Genomic DNA, 18,777 nt, shown 5'->3' with positions numbered 1-18,777 from the left:
TTTTTCATACAACACGATTTCGGGACTTCAACCCTCCGGTGCAAGCGTGAATAGAACTCCACGCAAAGTATAGACAGAAAATCTTGTTACTAAAACCTTAATGCACTGGATTTCTTCAGAAACTGAATAATTTATTAACACAACGTGAAAAATTATTCGCACGTACTCTCGCATGTCTAACAACCCCTATCTTTTCTGTTCCGCGGACCGAGATAACACTACACTAAAAAGTAAGTTCCACTCGACGCTATTTTCTTAAAATTTGCATAATCATCCACAATGCAGTAACGAGCGATGCAACACCCGTTGTCGCCGGATTGGACAGCCAGCCAGATGCGCATCTGTTCAAGAGCGACCTATCCCGCGCCAAGAGGGTATCAAACGCAGCTGAAACTGCCTGACCTCATTATATTCATTTGTTCCCGACACTTTGGAACACGAGACCCATCTCGCACGCTTGAAACCGATTGTAGAGCCGCGTAGCTCGAGTATCGAGGAGTCAGTTGGAAGAGCAATTTCCGGGTCGGAGTGGCGCCGGTATTAGCAAACCGCGAGCTTATGTATCTCGGAGTAAACTCGGAACTGCAGGGCATCCAGGATAATATTATGCCGTGCTGACATCTTTGGTGTTAGCCGGAGAGTCCGTAACCTAACACCGGAGCTACGGACTAACCCGTCCCTTCCTTTACTTGACTAACCCTTCTCCTATACAGGCGGAGCCAAGCAACGTCGATAGCGAAAGCCCGAGATCCTGCGGTCACCCTTTACAGGAAAGGCCAAAGGAGTAGTGAGCCGCTTGCTCTCGCTGGAAAGAAAGAGAGGATGGCGAAGGGAGTAAGGGAGAGAGAGCCAACGAGAGAGAGAGAGAGAGAGAGAGAGAGAGAGAGAAAGGAAGAGGGAGCCTAACCTTTCCATGGTAGACTAGGGAAGCCGACTGACCGAACACCACGCCTTACCAGCTTCTGCACCCGCGTTACGGGGCTTTCAAATTAAGGCACAATTTCGTTCAAGAAGCCACGATCCGAATTAACGAGACGAGCTGGGATGAACGCACCTCCGCGCGCCCGTGCATTTTGGTAAACGGCCCGGACGGGCACACCATCTACTTTCCGTAGCTGATGAAATGGCAGCAAGCATTAGCGATACCTCGGAAATATTGTGGGTACGTATGTATACTCTGTTGAAGAGGTCCTATCGGTGCAAAGCTGGCCCTTTTGTGGTTGTCGAAGAGTTATGTGCTCGTAGAGCAAACTGGGACAACGCGAAGCAATGGAGCTTGTCTTTATCGGTGACGCACGCGGTCTTCTTCGAGTTCAGCTTGATTTGTAATAAGCAGTGTCCGTTTTTGGAGCAGATTCCCGTGCCAAACGCGTATTCGAAGGCAACGACGTGTTAACTCGTGATCGAGTGACAGGTCCAGAGGATTTCAAGTGGTCCTGATTTTTCTTGGACAACTGAGAAAACGCGTAATTCGAAAATACACTGCAATGTCTTTTTACCTAAAGAATAATGATCAAAAGTGTCGAGCATCGACGCTTATTAAACGCAAACGCGTCTGGCACCGAATCCTACTGGCGTGTCTGATCAATGCTGACCGTTTCTACTTAAAGCATGCAGCCATCGCAGACCGCGTTATTGTTTCTGCTTCACCGATTGTATTATCTTATAACTATCAGTTTATATCTGATTGATATAGCCCCATTGACAATATTTATAAACATTCATGTAACTAAAAATAATTATTAATGGCCACCGAGTGGAAACAGTTTAATTTCACGTGCAAATGTGTTTTTCATGTTATGCAAATTCTTTACTGGCGTTTTTCGTACAGATTATAAGAAATTTGAAATTTCGAAAACTTTCATCGATGAGTATCGCTGCAGAGTTATTTCACTCCGAAACAGTACCTCAAAATGCCTCACGAAGTCTATAAAAATGTTCGCAGAGGGACAATAAGAGCATACGCGAGTTATAAATCCTTAAACAGATAAATGAAACCAGTTCTAGTTTAGTGGCGGACATTAAAATAAGAACATTAAAATGGTTATGACTTGGGAAGAAAATCGGTTGGAACGATCGTTAACATAAATCTCTTTTATTTTTGTATTGTTGAATTATCCCGTATTGTTACGCTCTGGCTTTATGACATACTTTCCGCATACAATGTGCGGTGTGTAAATTGTCTTCCTCCTTTCCACCTAACTTCTACTTCCTGCTCCTTTATTCTATTCTTCTTTTTTTTAACACGTAGCATTGTATAGCATCGTATAATATCCCACAAAAGTAAGAAAATAATATTGCCGTTAATTTATTAAATATTTAAGAAGAAAAAATTGCAAAAAAATGTGTGTGCAACAAATTTAGGTGCATTTGTTAAATAGGATGAAACTGTAACATGCAAAAATGATAAGTAAATATGATAATCAATGAACAATATAATGAAACGAAATACTGTTAATATATTAAATCCATCAGTATCTAAATATAGAAGATAAATTGTTATTTCGGTTATCGTTCCAGCAATTTTTTATTCGGTGAGAGCACGTTGGCCGATCAAGACGATATTAGAAACCTTGATAAATGCCTACGGGTTCGCGAACGTTATTTCTAAAACATATTACATGACTCCTGCCGTACAACGTATTACTCTTTATATCTTCCATTTCGCGTGACAGGCTCCCCGGGGAAGGATAATTTTTCAGAGGAGCTTTTTTTAAATAACAGCCACGGTAAAAATTCGACTAGAAAAAATGCGAGGAAACACACGCGGCGTCCCTATAAGGACTCAGCTGCGGTACTACATTTATCATATAAAGGGCTCCAGTGAACTGTAAAATACTGAGCACGCATTCAGCCTCTATTCCCGAGAGATTTCCAGGGAATAGTTTGCCCAAGTTCCCTACGTCCTGTATAAATAATAATGCCCGGGGAAAACGAAAATTCAATGACTTTCCCCCGGTCCTATCGACGATCGTTAATATCGCCGGCACAAAGAATCGGAGTCAGACCTATCCGATGTGGAAAATCATCGCGCGTATTTTTCCGACGATGTAAAATAAAATAAAAAAGAGAGGAAGAGAGGGGAGGGGTGAAAAAGGTAGACAAAATATGGTATGCATGAGAACGCAGGGTCCGCGTATTTCTAACCCCATTTTGAGACGCTCGTTGAATTTATCGCTGCAACATAAATACCAGCCGTACTTCGCATACCGCGTGTAAGAGGTTCCTATACGTGTGAAGACATATCGGAGCGTGGCCATTTAAAGATGAAAGATCTCTTGCCAACGTTACGCGTGTAATATACTGCGCGACGATGTACGTAGCCTGGCCTTAACGTTATTAAATTTTCGACCGACGTCGCTGCGCTGCGTCCTAAATTTTATATTCATCGAATCATCGTCGAGTAGCTACCTGCACCCTCTCGCTGTCGAGAACATTGCGCTTACGTCATATTGCATACTGAGTGGTCGAAAGTGAATCGACACTGTGGCCAACGGTTTTTCTCCGATTTGATTTCAATTAACCTTCGCCTACGATCCATCGATTTACGGCTCGTTCTGATTCCCGGTGAAAGCTTTATTGTACGTGTGCTTTTAGAAGCGATTAACATTCATTAGATCAACAAATTGAATGAGATTTTATCAAATAATATTCATTAGATTACGGGTTTAACGTACTTAGAACATGCAAAATTTTACAAAATTTAATACATGAATAATCCATAGAATTTTTATTAAATGATATTCAGTGGATTATTGTGTGCACGTCGAAGAACAATATTCCGTTACGTTGAATCAATATAAATCAATGATATTGGCATGAAAAAACAATATAACACTTAAAACATTTTAACGAGAGCACAGCTTCAACGTTATAATAAACCGGCGTTATAATAAATCCACATAACACTAACGCATATTGAAAACAAGCCACCCGACCGGTCGTTTCATTGAAAATCGTTTCCAATCGAAACTTTTGGCCAATCACCGATATAAACATCGTCATATACGATCGTTGCGAGACAACACGCACTAAAACCTCGAACACACTGGCGTGTCGATAGCTTTATTTTTCATGCTGCCCGTATTAAATGAACGTGGACGAACGCCGCTAATGCATACCGTGTTTATGTGTTGGGGGCGTGAACGGGACATCGGTATGCAACGTACGACACGCTGTGCGTTATAAACGATATTATGTAATCAATATCTGGCGATCAATGAATTGCATTTTTTTATGTCTACCTGCGTCCTGATACGCGTGGCAGCTAGGGCGCAAGATCTGCCGGCATGCGAAACCGTCATGTAGTCAAATCAATTCAAATGCATTGAACTCGTTCGGCTGTTTTACACGTTGCAGGCGACACGCAGAGAGGAAAACGTTCGTGTGATTCAGCCCTTATTCGTTTTGAATTGTATCTAGATTCTAGATGGTGATTTATGATCGGAACGACGGCCAGTCTTCGGGTTAACCCTTTCGCTGTTAGCACCGTCTGCATACAGGGTGGCTTGCTTAAATGCAATCGCTTAGACACGCACCTCCAGTGTTTCTAATTGTTGTCCTTTTAATCGCTGTTCTGTAGACACGTTGCCTTACTTCTTGACTTTAAATTGTGAATGTTTTAATGTGTACTATAAGTTTACACAAGTTTTACTGAAATTATTTGTCAGTAGAAAAGATTACTTTAATTTATTTTTCATATACCAGAATTTATGGAGTATTACATTAAAAGCTGTTTCCTGCATTCGTTCTAGAGGTCTATACTAAAAAAATGCTTACGCATCGCACGGTTGACTTAGAAACTTTTTGTTTCACAGTCCAGCGATTGGTACAACATCAGGATCATTAAAATCGGCGAAGAAGCACGACTAAAAATATTTGTGTTATCTCTTTTTCCAGTAGATGAGCGCAGACAACATTCGCGCGTTTACTCCGGCATCGAAGAGCCGCGGAGATATTTTTAAAAGATTTAAACGCGGCATAATGACGGTGCACACGTACGCGTTCGATGGTGTGCTTAAATATTTATCAAACGTCTACGGGGGCATCGTGGTGTGTAACAGTAAAAAATTCATCGGCTTCTCGGCTCTCGGCGGTGTCATTTACGCGGCAGATGTAAATTTCAAGCGAGGAGATGGAACGCGCATTCCGTGCGCCGCGATTAAGCACGATCCTTCGAGTAGAGAAGGGAAAAATGCCGGGAGCACGAAACTTGTAGGGTAGTTGGGAAAGTTAGTGGCTGAAGTCCCCGGAGGGACGCCCGTTGTATAATATTCGAAACAGAAAACGTAGGGGTAACGGTGGGCTATACTGTGCCGGGTGCAGCGGCTAGCCTGAATACGTCAGCATGCTCCGGCGCGCTCAGACTCGCATCAAAAATGTATGAAATGATATAATTTTCGTTTAATTAAAACTGTAATAACAGTTTTGACTGCATTCCGGCGTGGCTGGCATTAAAATATACGAGGTGTTGGCGCCGCCACCACTATGCTGCCAACATAGTCAGAGGACGGGCGGTTGCGGCCTCGCACTTTACCAAAAATTTGCCAGCGTGTGCGTCTGCTACCCTTGTGCCTACCACTGACCACCCTCGACGTGGCGTTCACAACTCTCAAAGGGAAGCCCAGAATAAAAGATATTATTTCTCTGAAACTTTCGAATTTGCTGAAGCAACCAAAACTATGGAATTTAACACTTCAGTGGTATCACAGTGGTGCGCTGTTAGGTATACGATTTTAGGCTGAAAACCTCGAATCTTCCAAAGAATGAAGTATATCTCAGCTTAAATACCGACGCGACTCTAAGTGTAAGAATTAAATGTAGGGAAGCATGCTTTAACAACACTTTGCAAGACATTGTTCGAGAATAATCAACTTCTTGCAACCTCAGCAGCGGCGTTCGTCCGCAAAGGATTAATGGTGTGTCTATTCCGAGCTAACCTCGCGATAGGCGAGCTGAAGGATCCTCAAACTATGTATTTGTTGTTGAAGACAACTCCACACGAACTGTCAAACTCGTCCTCTTGGATTACAGAATAGAGATTCCAGGGGCAACTAGGTGACCACCAGCAGCAGGATGAGCTTGTTAAACTATAAACTCAGTGGCTATTTTTCATGTAATTGGAGTACAAAGTAGAATCACATGGACCAACAACTCGGTGTTCCTCGGAGACACTATTCATTCCCTTCGGAGCCGGCAGGCAGGATGATTGTTAAAGGATTCTTCAGTGAGCACGGAAAGTAGCGAGACTTGGTAACCAGATGTCGCGGTTTAAACCATCCCAGCAGCTGCTCCAAACATCCGTCTCGGCACAGAACAACGGGTAGACCCCGGGTAAAAAGTCAGTCGATGGAAAGGTGGAAGAAAAAGAGCGTAGCAGGGAAAGGGAGGGGAGGGGGAGGGAAGCGAAGAGAAGAGAAGAGGAAAGGAGAGAAAGAGGAACAGAAGGGCTACGGAGTCCTACCTCGAGACTTCTGCGGCCCTTTGTTCTCGTCGGTGGCGTTGTGTATATATTGTGTACGATATTTTAATTACAGTCGGCGGGTGTGGGATCTCTTTCATCGATTAGTACAGCTGCCAGTTCCTTTCTCGTGTTTTCAAAGAAACCTATCTTCCCGGGCATCCCGTTGTTTCGCCGGAGCACCAAAGGCACCGTGGACCGTGCAAAAATATCCGGATGAGAGTATTACTCTCTTGCCAAGTAATATCGAACGTCTATCTTGAATGCGAATCATCTACCCAGGGAAATAACGTTCGATTACCGGCGGATCCTTTTTGGTTGAACAGAGAGAGAGAGGGGGGGTGGTGGAGGAGAGGGAGGGAGAACGACGAGGGCGGCAAGCACGTTCAATGAGATTCAGGGTTACAGACAGAACTTTGAGCAGCTCCCGTGTTCGAAGGCTACGGCTCGCCGGGACGAGGCGGCCGGGAAAGGCGACGAGAATGGAAAATAAACGTAGCTATGATGCCCCGAGTTTGAAACAATTAACATAACAAAGCGAAGGGTGCCGTGGGGCGGTCGGAAAAACAGGATACGCCGCAGCCAAGCGTCGACGAGCGGAGCGGCCGCGTTTCTCCTGAGATTTTGGCACTGTTTCTACCGGTACCGACTACGCTGGCCTATTCCAAGTTGCGGTATTTGAAAACATCCCCACCCCCGAGACGGCGCAAACGAATCTGACAGCAACGGTTGAAAGATTGCGCGGTGTGAATTTTACCTCTATTATCAGCCGCTTCTCATGCCGAAACGACACTCGTAATAAATATTGTCGAACATTTACACATTCGTCCCTCCCCAAATTCAGAAAACAGCGGTCAAGGATTTCTGGAGAGCCACTCAGAACGTGTACCGCAATTATTTTGTGGATTTAACCCTTTGCACTCGAAGCCACTTTAACTCCAAAACGAAACATATTTTCCGACCCAGAATATTTCCCTTCTACATATTTTGTTTCATGTTATACATAAGAAAATGGTGTATTGTACTCGTACTTGTACTCGTATTTTATATGTGCGCAAGAACTGGGAGTTACACGAGTTTCTACCCTGTTATAACGTAGATGATATGCTTGAAAACAAATTGCTTAAAAATAAATGTCTAACAACAAATTATTATACATTTTAATTAGCACAATGGTCAGCCTAATCATATTATAGAACTTTTAGAAAATAGTATATTAACGTTTTGCACTCGAAGCTGTTATAACTCCAGAACGAAACATTTCTTCCGACCAAGAATATTTCCCTTCTATATATTTTTCTTTTCATGTTATACATACGAAAATGGCGCAATCTACTATTACAATACTGAAATGTTTAGTAATTTATGAAATACAAACAAATTTAATAATGTAACAAATATTTTGAATAATGATACAGCAATTTTTAGTGGCGCCTTACAGTCGCCATTCGAGTGCCAAGGGTTAATATCACTTACGACAAAGTTGGGCGCGAGCAATTTAACACAGAGTAAATATCAATGACTTTTCTATTTCATGGTTTTACACACATGCGCAGTGAACTTGGAATAATCGAAAGAAGCAATGAAAAGTTCTCGATATTTTATGAACTCTTTTGTTAGTTAAAATCAGACAACTTTGAATAAAATGTTGTTCGTATATTTTCTTAAACGAAAGTAGCTTTATTATACGAAATATTATTTTATAGGAAAATGGTCACACATTTCGCGAAATTTCGTAAAAGAAAGTGCATTCTGTCGCAGCGTTATAAAACCTCTTTAATAATCATAGTGTTCCGCGTGAAATGGCAGATCGAAGATCTTTATTCTTTCCACGACGCCGGGCGTGCGACGCAATCTGTTTGTCTCGTTATATATGCATGACGTCGGATCAAGCAAGAGAAAATTTTCCAGTCCGTGCGTTTCAAAGTACGACAATTCAAAGCGTCTCCAATGTCTCTTGCCGTTTTCCAGCGTCGTCGACATAGCACGGCTTATTTGATTAAGGTGCATCGCAGGCGCCATGCATATAATCGTATAAATTGCTTTTGATGTGAGAGAGCGTGAGCTCTCGCAGTTCTGTCTGCGTGGTTGAAAGTTTCGCACCCTTCTTTCCCCCTCTTTGCATTTTCCATTCGCCTCTGCCACCTCCTTTCTCCTTCTTCCTCCTCTCCTCGAAACATCTCCGTGATATGCAATATCGTCACGCGAAAAACAAAATATAATTCCTGCCGGGCGAAGAGTTTCCCCATTGAACCGGTAAATACGATACGAAAGGATGTATACGAGTAAAAGAGAAACGCGACACTGCGATTTCAATGATATTTCCACGAGCCATCAAACATTCAATATCAGAGTTCACGGTGAACCTGATTTACAAGATATTTTAATTGAATCGGCAATTACGTGCGCTCCCATGAAACACTTCCTGACAGGCGCAATAAAAATAATTAGAACTCCAGAAAGTGATAACTGCCTCGGTTATACACCGATTTCCAGGGAAAACGTCGCCTCGTTAAATTTACTATTTTGATAACAACGGCTAATCTGCTCGGTTTTTAAATCAAGGTTGCCGGTGAAATAAAGCACCGGCCGAAGTCCGACGTAAATTAGTCGCTGCACGTGACTGCGATAAATATTTAACTTCCCTCATTGGTACTAAAATATACCGGGTGGGACTTTCTGAAAAAGTAAAAAGTTGTTAAGCTCGCCTAACGATAAATCGTATCGTTCGAAAAAAAAAGAAAAAAACAGAAAACTCACCGGCTGGTGAAACGAGTCGTGTTTACGAAATAATATTAAAGTCACGCCGCTCTGACATCGTTTTGTTTCACTTTCGTTCGAACGAGCCGCCATTGTCGAGCATGCACAAAGCCCGCCCGACACCGTGTCGATAGAGTCGGTTTGCAAAAAGTAGGGATTCAGGGGAAATAATAACGCGGCGACTTTCTCGACCGAACACGTCACATCTGGTTATACACCGATCATATCTACTTGCTGTAATAACGCACCCTGCTAAGTGGAACGAGGCGTTATGCTCAGACGTCGCTGTTCCGGTAACACAATTCAGAAGGGAGTTCTCTCGGAGGACTTTCACCGTATTAACCCAATATCAGCCATATGCTTTAGAATCAGGTCAACAACCTTCTTGCTCCAGTCTTCGCCCTGCGTCGATCCAAACACATTGATTACCCGCTTTATTTATTACACGCTCGCGCCGAGGGTGTAGACCACCTTGACTATCTAAAACTCTGCTGTGGGCATTTTTTCAAGGATAATTAATGACATAACTCTTAACTGTTTTCTCCATTTTTTTTCGAGAACAATATATTAAAAAATGACAGAGTTATTCGCAATACTTGAAGCGGTCTTAAATGAATAATCTTTTTTATCCTACAAATGGAATGTATTGTCTAAAATGTAGCGTAGAATTTTTAAGAAATTCCATCACTCGTCGAAATGTCACGTCGAAGCGATTGTGCCTGGTAGATTTAGCGTTAAATAAACAAAGGCGAGTAAACGGTGTCTAGTCTATTGATTCACCCCGCTGTTACGTATTTAACTTTCCTGCCGTTTAATGGACGGGTTTCCCAACGAACAGCACTGTAAATAAGAACAATCCTTCCAGTAACTTTCGAATCGGAGGACGAGAGAACCTGCCTCCCGGGAAAGCAGCAGTTAAATTGTCGTTTCCTTGGCCATTCTTTCGATCGTACCGATTGATAAACATTTCTTCGATATCGTTCACGTCCATTAGTATTTCAACGAAGAATCATGGGGAAAACTGGTGTATCCTGCGATATTGAAAACCGTAGGTATAGACCGTCAATACGCTCGCCGCCGAGCCATTGTCGGGCACGATTTATGTTTACGGGAATTACTGGAGGTCGCCGGTGTGTTACGTACACAGCAATTGCAAGAGAATCTGTTCTTGTAATGTCCAAGTCATAGGGGCGGAGATACTGTGCCGACTATCAACGTGAGCACTGAAATATACACTGGTCTCAATGCGGTGGCTGGGCGAGAGAAACACAGTGCGTACATTTTGTCGAGGAATTGCGATAAGACAGGTACGGCAGGTAATTCTACTTGAGTTATGAATGTGGATTTTACTGTGGATTTTATGCATCAAATCGTTTACGATTTGAATCAAAACTACGCTATCAACGCGAATCCTTGTGTTCCAACAATGTTTAAAAACGTATCGCCAAATTTAAACAACTTTCAAATATCTATAGACTGAGAAAGTCGATTCAGTATCCAAAGGGTTAAACCCTAAAACTGAAACAACACGAGGCACCTTTATTACAGAATTATCGTAGAAACTTCTACACGGTATATACACGAGCCATTTAAAGCGTTTTTCACGCAACCCGGCGCGCTCGCGATTACGTATGTATGAAATTGTAATAATTCCGAACGAACTCTGAAATTTCCGACCATCAAAGACACGCCTAGTATAACATTTTCGCCCGGTAAAAAAGTAGTGCTCGTACCGGGATCACTGCTGGTACCACACAGTATGCATATTAAAATATGCACGGGACAAAGAACGGAACTTTAAAAATTCCACGTATAAAAGGTATCAATAGCGGAATTATAAATATGTAGATGATCCCTAGCATGGGGTCACGGAGAAGACTCGTAGGCGCCGAGCGAGTTGTTTGCCGAGGACTAGACGACGAATCGCCAAAATCTGTTCGCATACCCGGTCTCTGGTATCCTTCCGTTGAACGCGTACTCCCGTACTCTCGTCTTGCGCGTACACGCGCGCATACACGCGCGTACACGTTTCCCGAAGCGTGTTAAAGCGTCCAACGGCTCGGCCGCGTGTGTGTACGTGTAACCAGCGTCTGGCTGAAGGCGATATCGTTTACGATAATGCATGTGCCTAGTGCAGATCTCTCGGTCGAACGATCGTCCCCTTCGGCCTGTTTCCCCCTATCGTCGACTCGTTACCTTCGACTTAGCACGTTCACACGCGATATGATGCTTCGACAGGCACCACTCCGCCGGAACGACAATCTTCGCCGATCGATTTCCGAAGGAGAAAAAATCGAACGGAAGAAAATCGAACGCGAACGACACCGTTCGCGCGGTTTCCAACATGCCGCGTCCATCTTTCCCGTGCGTTCCGACTGTCTCGAAAATATGGGAGTATGCAGAACGTGTAGACATCCTCGAAACGTAGAGAGATCGAAAAGTTCTGTAGCATTTCATAAGGTTACACCTGCAGAGACGACAATTCTTCGTTTTGAATGTTTGAAGAGTCATCACTGGTTACTATTTTGTATATTTACGATAATTTTCATAACACGATACAGAGAATGTAATGCAATCGTGAAAACATTCCAGCACGCTTGCGAAAGTTTCCAAGCAAGACACGCATCGGTAGTTGTACTTTGAAAACTTTGGACGCGTTTATCTTGACATTATACTTCCCCTTTAGCTTGCACTGATGACAAAAATGTGGGGCTTTTGATCAACTTGGAAAAATTGCAGAAACATTGCATCAGAATTTTCAGGTGTGAACAAGAATATAAGACTTGTTACTTGAAGAGACGAAATAGCTCCGTTTTCCTTAATTTTCCTCTTCGACCAAGAAATTCGTCTGAAGGACGATCTTTCTATGCTCTCGATCTAGTAATAATAATTTTTCTTGCAAGATTCAGTTAAAAAATGGAGTTTTATCTACGAAATATTGAACAAATCTCCAGGGTGAATATCTCGAAAGTGAGGCATCAAGTTGCGAAAGAGACAGACAAGTTTTCGCCCGACGTTTGCGTGGAGGATACGCCATTTTCGCCCGGTCCCATAATTTCCGAGAGCAGCGTGTATCTCGCTCGGTTCTAGTATTTCCTTATTTCGGGTTATTTTCCGCTTTCGCGCTCGATACTATCCGGCACGTAGAAGAAAATTGCCGGTCCGCAGAAAAAAGAAATTGTTGCGAGCTGTTCGGCTCGCTTTGTTCGGTATATCGCAACCAGGTTCGACGAGTCGGAGGGGGTTGAGGCGCCGGAGACTCGCCGAGGGAATGAAACCTGATTTAGGACTGCGGTCCAGAAATCTCCCGGGGGACCGTCCGAGCTGACCGCCGTGCATTGGCTTCGCTTTCCAGTGTCCCTCCCGAGTGCGATCCTCACCCTGCCAACCCTCCAGGCCGATTCCTCCTTGTCCCACGTCCCGACGTCCTCGTGTTCATGGTAGCCAACAAGTGCGACTCTTTACCAACATCGCGCTCGAAATGCGCCCGGAATACTAAGGAACCCCCGAGGCGTTATACGAGAATACGTTAAAACAGAACAAAGGACCCGTGTAAATAAATCCTGTACTATCGGGACAACGGTGAAATAGAATATTTTCGCAGTACGTCACCACCGTCGCGTCGCGGCGATATCGAATCTGTCCGCAAACGCGCGCTCGTGGAATTTCCCGGAAAATTAAATATCGCGGCGCAGCTGCGAGAAGACTCTTGCCACCGAATCGATTTCGAGAAATATTTCTGTAGAACCGTATCCACCGGGGGCCACTTTCCGCGCGTATTTTCTTTTCCCCGACCTCGTAACACCGGGGGAAAAACGGGAAAAGAAAATTTTTATTTCGAGCATGGAAATTTCAGGATCGCATCGCACCGCCGCGCGCGCGCGCTCGCTAGAGAGAGATCTTTTCGACATCCGACGCGCAGATAAGGAGTATTGTTCGACTGGTATAATATCGGATCCCCCTGTATTCGCATATCGAGCGTATCCTCGCAGAACCCGGAGCGTCCGGAGGGGGATCGTCTAGGGGAAAAGTTTTAGACAAGGGTTAAGGAAAAGAAAGGAATAAAGAGCCGAGGTAGGAAAACGCTCCTGGCACAGCCTGGCGTGTAGGTTACTACGTGCCTGCTCGTCGCGGCATCCCGTGACCGTGGTCTGGCTTAAGGATTCGGGTCAGGCTGTAACCTGCTCGATTGCAAATACAGGGAGGAAATACTCTTGGAAGCGCTGCCAAAACCAAAACTCAAGTGGCACCGGGGACCAACCGAGCGACCACCACCAAGACGCAAAAATTTAATCGCCTTTCGCCACGATTCATTTCAGTCCTTTTTACCGGCCATCGCCGTTCCCCGTCGAACAATCTGCTCCGCCATCCGATTGAAATACATCCGTTCGACAGGACTTCGGAGAGGAAATACGTGCGATGGTTATCCGGGTGATTAGACTGCGATTTTCTATATTTCTGATAGCCGAATAGGAAACTGTGAGGACTCATAACAATTTAATGATATTGTTATATTTAAACTGTTTATATTTGAGCTAATATTTTTATATTTGAACATGTACTTCTCTCGTTAATAACTGTATACAGTTGAACATAGTGCAACAGCATTTTTAAATTATTTAAATGCTTCCACTGTGCATTTTACTTTGCATTTTTGATCCGGTAATTTTTGTCATAAAAATATGCACACAAAATTGAAAACCGTAAAAAGGTTAAAACAACTTATCGATTACTTTTATCTTATTGATATTATTAAAGGAAGAACGACATTTTTATCTTGTATGAAGATCCACAGTCCACTAATGGCCAATAGAATAAAACATTACGGAAAAAAAAGAAAAATTGCATTATACCATATTTGTGAATATCGGCAGCTTGCTCCTGGAGAACATGGCCCATTAATACCGGGGAAGAGACGAAATTTCACGGTTGCAAGGTAAGCGCTTAGAATGTTAAATGTATTTTTAGAGAATCCATTATTGCACGACATCATAGTAGCACGAGGAGCATCCGCGAACAGTGTGTCACGTGCTTACGATATTCGTTCGGCAAACTACCCTCCCGACTTCCACGAGATGCGTTTGCAGAAAAACGATAGATACACGCGACGTCATGGATAAATAGCACGCCCTTTGTCACCGGATATGAATCCTATTGAGCGCACTTGGAATATGCTCGGTAGAGGCAATGGTGGTGCAAGAATGCACCCTCGAAGCGGCGAAAGCTCGCAGCTCTAGTCACTGAAGAATGGCTCGACATACCACAAGAACTTCTTTGCCATCTTTTTGGGGAGCGCGCGTTGTCGTCTTATTGCGAAGGGAGAGGATAGAAAATCCGAACGAATTGACGAATATTAAAATCCCCCCGAAATCCACCGTACAAATTACGTCAACTCTATACATTACGATCCTGCATCGATTTATATATCCTTAACAACGACCACGAGATTTTTCAAGATTCTCTTACCCTTTAGCTGCCCCCTAGGAAATCATTGACTCGACAGGAATGTATTACTAACGATGACTCTCTGTGAATCGAGTTGTTCAAAGGGTTGGAAGTCTTACAAGAGAACACATCTCCGATTTTTAAAAAATGTAAGAGAACCAACTTCCTACACTACCTTGAAATATTAGAACATAATTCCCTAGACATCCTAGTTCCTAAAATATTCAAAGGATACACGGTACATCCCTGTGATTGTACATCGCGATTGAAATACTGTTTACAAAAAGTGTATACATCTTTTGGTGTAGTGAAGGTAGAAAATAATTTTTTGCAAAAAATTTGTTGCACAAAAATTGTTTTGTATGCTATCCACGATACAATTACTATGATTTACAACTATTTATATACACTCTGCTATCTGTGCGAAGTCATGACAGCACAAAATGCAGTGACAGTTCGACGAACCACATACAAGTTTTATTAACCCTTTGCACTCGGCGCTATTTTCATTCTAAAACTACATTTTTCTTCCGTCTTAGAATATTTTCATTTTATTGATACGAAACTGATCCGATTTCCACATATAATATTTAAATGTTTAGTAATCTGTTAAATACAAATTTTGGAAAGTAACAAATACATTGTAATATTTTTGTAATTTCTTTGAAATAATGCCACAACAATTTCTAGTGGTGCTTCAGAGTCACCACTCGAGTGCAAAGGGTTAAAAATGATGGGACATATGTTCGAAACTTTACAGTCATTATGTATCCCTCATCATCTAACCTAAAAGCCCAAGTGCTCTGAATCAGAAGAAGGATGACAGTTCGTGGCACCTTTTACAGGTTTTGTTCAAAATGTCAAGCTACATGTTCGAAACATTCTCCAACCGATAATACATCATTGATATCTATGTGCTCTTTATGTTTGGAGCCATTGTGCACCCTCCAACAACCGGCACCATAAGTTAGCAAAACGACGACAACTCGTCGAATCTCATACAAGTTTTGTTCAGAATGATCGACTATGCGTTCGAAACTTTTCGAAGAACCATAAGACATCCCCAGTATCGGTGCACCCTTCGTCCTTCAGCCCTATCGGTTACAAAATCGTCGACGCAGCTGCACAGGACTAAAGATACTGGGATATACATTCGAAATATCCTGGCGAACATGAGCCAGTGTTCAGGCAAAATTTCTTCTAGGCAAATCGTGTACCTGGTTGATAAGCGTAGAGTTCCGCGGCGCGCGGCCACACGATCGCCGAGCGCTCCACGCTGGTTGGTTTGCTCCGCGTACTTGCGGATCTCGGAAATCCTACGAAGTATCACTAGCCGCGAGACGGTACACGCCTCCCGTTCTGCCTCAGCCGGGCTTCTCAGTTCACGAGTCTTCTTCGTCTTCTCCAACAGTGTCCGGAGCGCAACGACGATGCACCGTCATCCCTTTCCACCTAGCCGCGACATGTAACTGACACACGCGCGTCACGACTCCACGAAAACAGCAAGCAGGACGGAAGAGAGTATCGTCTTTTCTCTACGGCGACTCCCTTTCGAATTTCACTCACTGGGAACCACTTCACCGATTACGGCCGGCCGTGACGCCGGCGTGTAACATTGATAAAAATTCAACAGGACGAGCCTCGAGGTTCGAGCGGATCGCCTTTAACTCGCTCCGACGTGAGAAACATCCGTGAGTATCGCGAAAGCGCCGCCGGTAGACGGCCACGTGAGCTAGGAACGATCGGATCCGGATCCACGTGCCGTCAATCTCGCCGAGGAGACGAAGGTAGCACAATGACGGAACGATGCAACGCGCAAAGTCGTTGGGTCTCCGCGAGAATCGTGTAACACTGCGGAACAAACTCGGAAACGACGACGACGACGGCGGCGGGGTACGCGCGGCACCGGTGATGGATCTATCTGCCTCCCGAGAGGACGATATCTCGCATCGCAAGTACACGTAGTCAGTACTCGCGACACCGGGGAGGATGGCACGTGTATGGATCGAACACGAACAAACAACAACAACAACAATATAACAGCACTAAATCACCCACACGCGGTCCGTTCCAGGATCGTCTTTACGCTAGCTGCGCATCAAACGCTCCTTATGCCAGGTGTCGGCCCTCTCGAAGACGCTGGTACCACCGGTGAGAGCGTTGACCGCGTGGCTACCGACTGTGCTCCCAGCCGACGTTGTCGTATTCATCAAGGAACGGGTCCGTCACCCTGATCGGTCAAGGTAACGAGTCCCCAGGCTGGTACGGCCACGGCACAGGAAACCCTTTGCTCGTAAACGCGTCAAGTAGAATACCGGATACCGTTTCCGCGGCACACACACACGCACAAGCACACTCGAGAGAAAGAGAGAGAGAAATGATTCACTTGATGGACCTCGTGTGTTTGCCCGTGACTTCCGGTGCCGTCGATGATCTCCACCGATGACAGCCCAACGAGACACACTCTCGAACCCGACAGTCGCAAATCGGCAACGGGCTCTCGGGAATCGCGTCGGATAAACAGTGCTGCGTCTGTCCAGCTGGGTGCTACGGATCGAGGGAACTCGTTCACTCTGTAACGACCGTGCCTTCTTTGCCAAAACGTGGAGATGGTGTACACTGCGGTCGCTCTCCGCACACTGAGGGTAGCTGACGTCACGAGCCCACCACGCGGAGGTGGTCTCGCGAGCGAGCGTTTCGCGCCGGCGCCCGCGGCGCTGCAATCCCTATAGACGCACGACCAGTATACCGCTCTGTGCCGGTATACTGCCGGTCGGCTATATATTCCATCCGCCTACGTTGACGGTTCGACTCGTCTGCCTACGTCCGACGGAGAAACTAACGCCTAATAAGGTTTTACGTTACGCGACCTTGCCTGCCGCTTCAACCCCTCGCCTCTCTCCCCCCCCCCCCCCCCCGGAAACCAAACGTTTGCAATTTTTAGAGAATTCATCGAGACACAGCAGTGCCCGCTTTAGTCTGCACAATTTCGAACAGCGAAGTAAAATTCTCACGTGAGAAAGCACTGTTTTTCTTTTTGTCCTTCTTTGTTATTGGCGACGACGTTGGGTCTAGATGGCGCGATTTTATTTACAAAAGTTAGTACAACAAACCAATCGCATTATTCCGATCGACGCTGCGTTTCCGAGAAAATCGAATTTGTAAATTCTGCGGTTACGCGTGCTGTTGAATAGAAATCGGCTGACGCGTCTGGCTACGACCGACCAATTCTACTGCTCGCGGATTCTAGCACACGCGAGTCCGTCGAACTTTCAAACTCGTTTTTGTTTAACAACGAAGCGTTGTCTACGAACAGGGTAAGTTTTAAGAGCATAATGTAAGCCATTTGTTTATGGCAACGCCTTTAGTGTGCTCGTGTTTCTTTCGGTCGTCACTCGTCTTGGGAAATGTCTGTTGTTCTTTTCGCAGAATGGCGTATTAATACGAAATTTCTTGCGAAACTCGGGGAAAGGGCACTGAAATGGTTGGTATGATAAAATAAGCATGTGGAGAGAGTGCTATGGAGCTGGTAATCTTTTACGAATGGGTGGAAACGTTTCAAGAAGGAGGAGAAAGAAAGGGTGCCGAATTTTGTTGATGTGAGTTTGTGAACTTTTTAAATAGAGTACTTAATGTGGAAATTTGTGTTCGGCCTTCATCTCTCTTGCCATGGGTCCGTTTTAAACTGGTTTTATCTAATTTAATATATTGATAAGGGAATCGATGCATTCCCAAAAATAAAAATAATAAATCTATTTAGGAGAACGTATAAAAAAACAAATGAACAAATAACAGATAACAAAAAGAACAAATAACAAATTATTTTTTAAAATAACACTGCAAAATTGACATCCCAACCAACTTTAATACACGATATATTAGTAGAAAAATGAATTTCTATCGGAAGTGAAAAGAGTGTGCAATAGTCGGCCACAAAAGGTACATGAAATTCGAGTTCACGCAGAACGCTCGAACAAATTCTAAAGAAATTTATTCTATATTTCTGTAATTTAGTTTCGCGAGATAGAGAATAACATTAATAATTGAACTATTAAAATGATTGTATTACTCTATTATTCTAGAAGTATTGAAGCATTATAATCAATTAAATC

At 44.0% G+C, this 18,777-nt stretch overlaps 1 protein-coding gene across 2 annotated transcripts in view; it reads right to left on the bottom strand.

Annotated features, from left to right (window-relative positions):
• Bru3 (CUGBP Elav-like family member bruno 3) overlaps positions 1 to 17,035 on the bottom strand; it is a 781,126-nt gene extending 764,091 nt beyond the window's left edge. For both annotated transcript variants that reach the window (XM_076794653.1, XM_076794647.1), the window contains exon 1: positions 15,883 to 17,035. The gene's annotated coding sequence lies outside the window, so the exon portion shown is untranslated. The remainder of the gene's footprint in view (positions 1 to 15,882) is intronic.
• Positions 17,036 to 18,777: the final 1,742 nt, after the last annotated feature.

Source organism: Halictus rubicundus, chromosome 10 (assembly GCF_050948215.1).
Source record: "Halictus rubicundus isolate RS-2024b chromosome 10, iyHalRubi1_principal, whole genome shotgun sequence".
NCBI lineage: Eukaryota > Metazoa > Arthropoda > Insecta > Hymenoptera > Halictidae > Halictus > Halictus rubicundus.
This window is presented reverse-complemented; position numbering and strand designations above follow the sequence as displayed.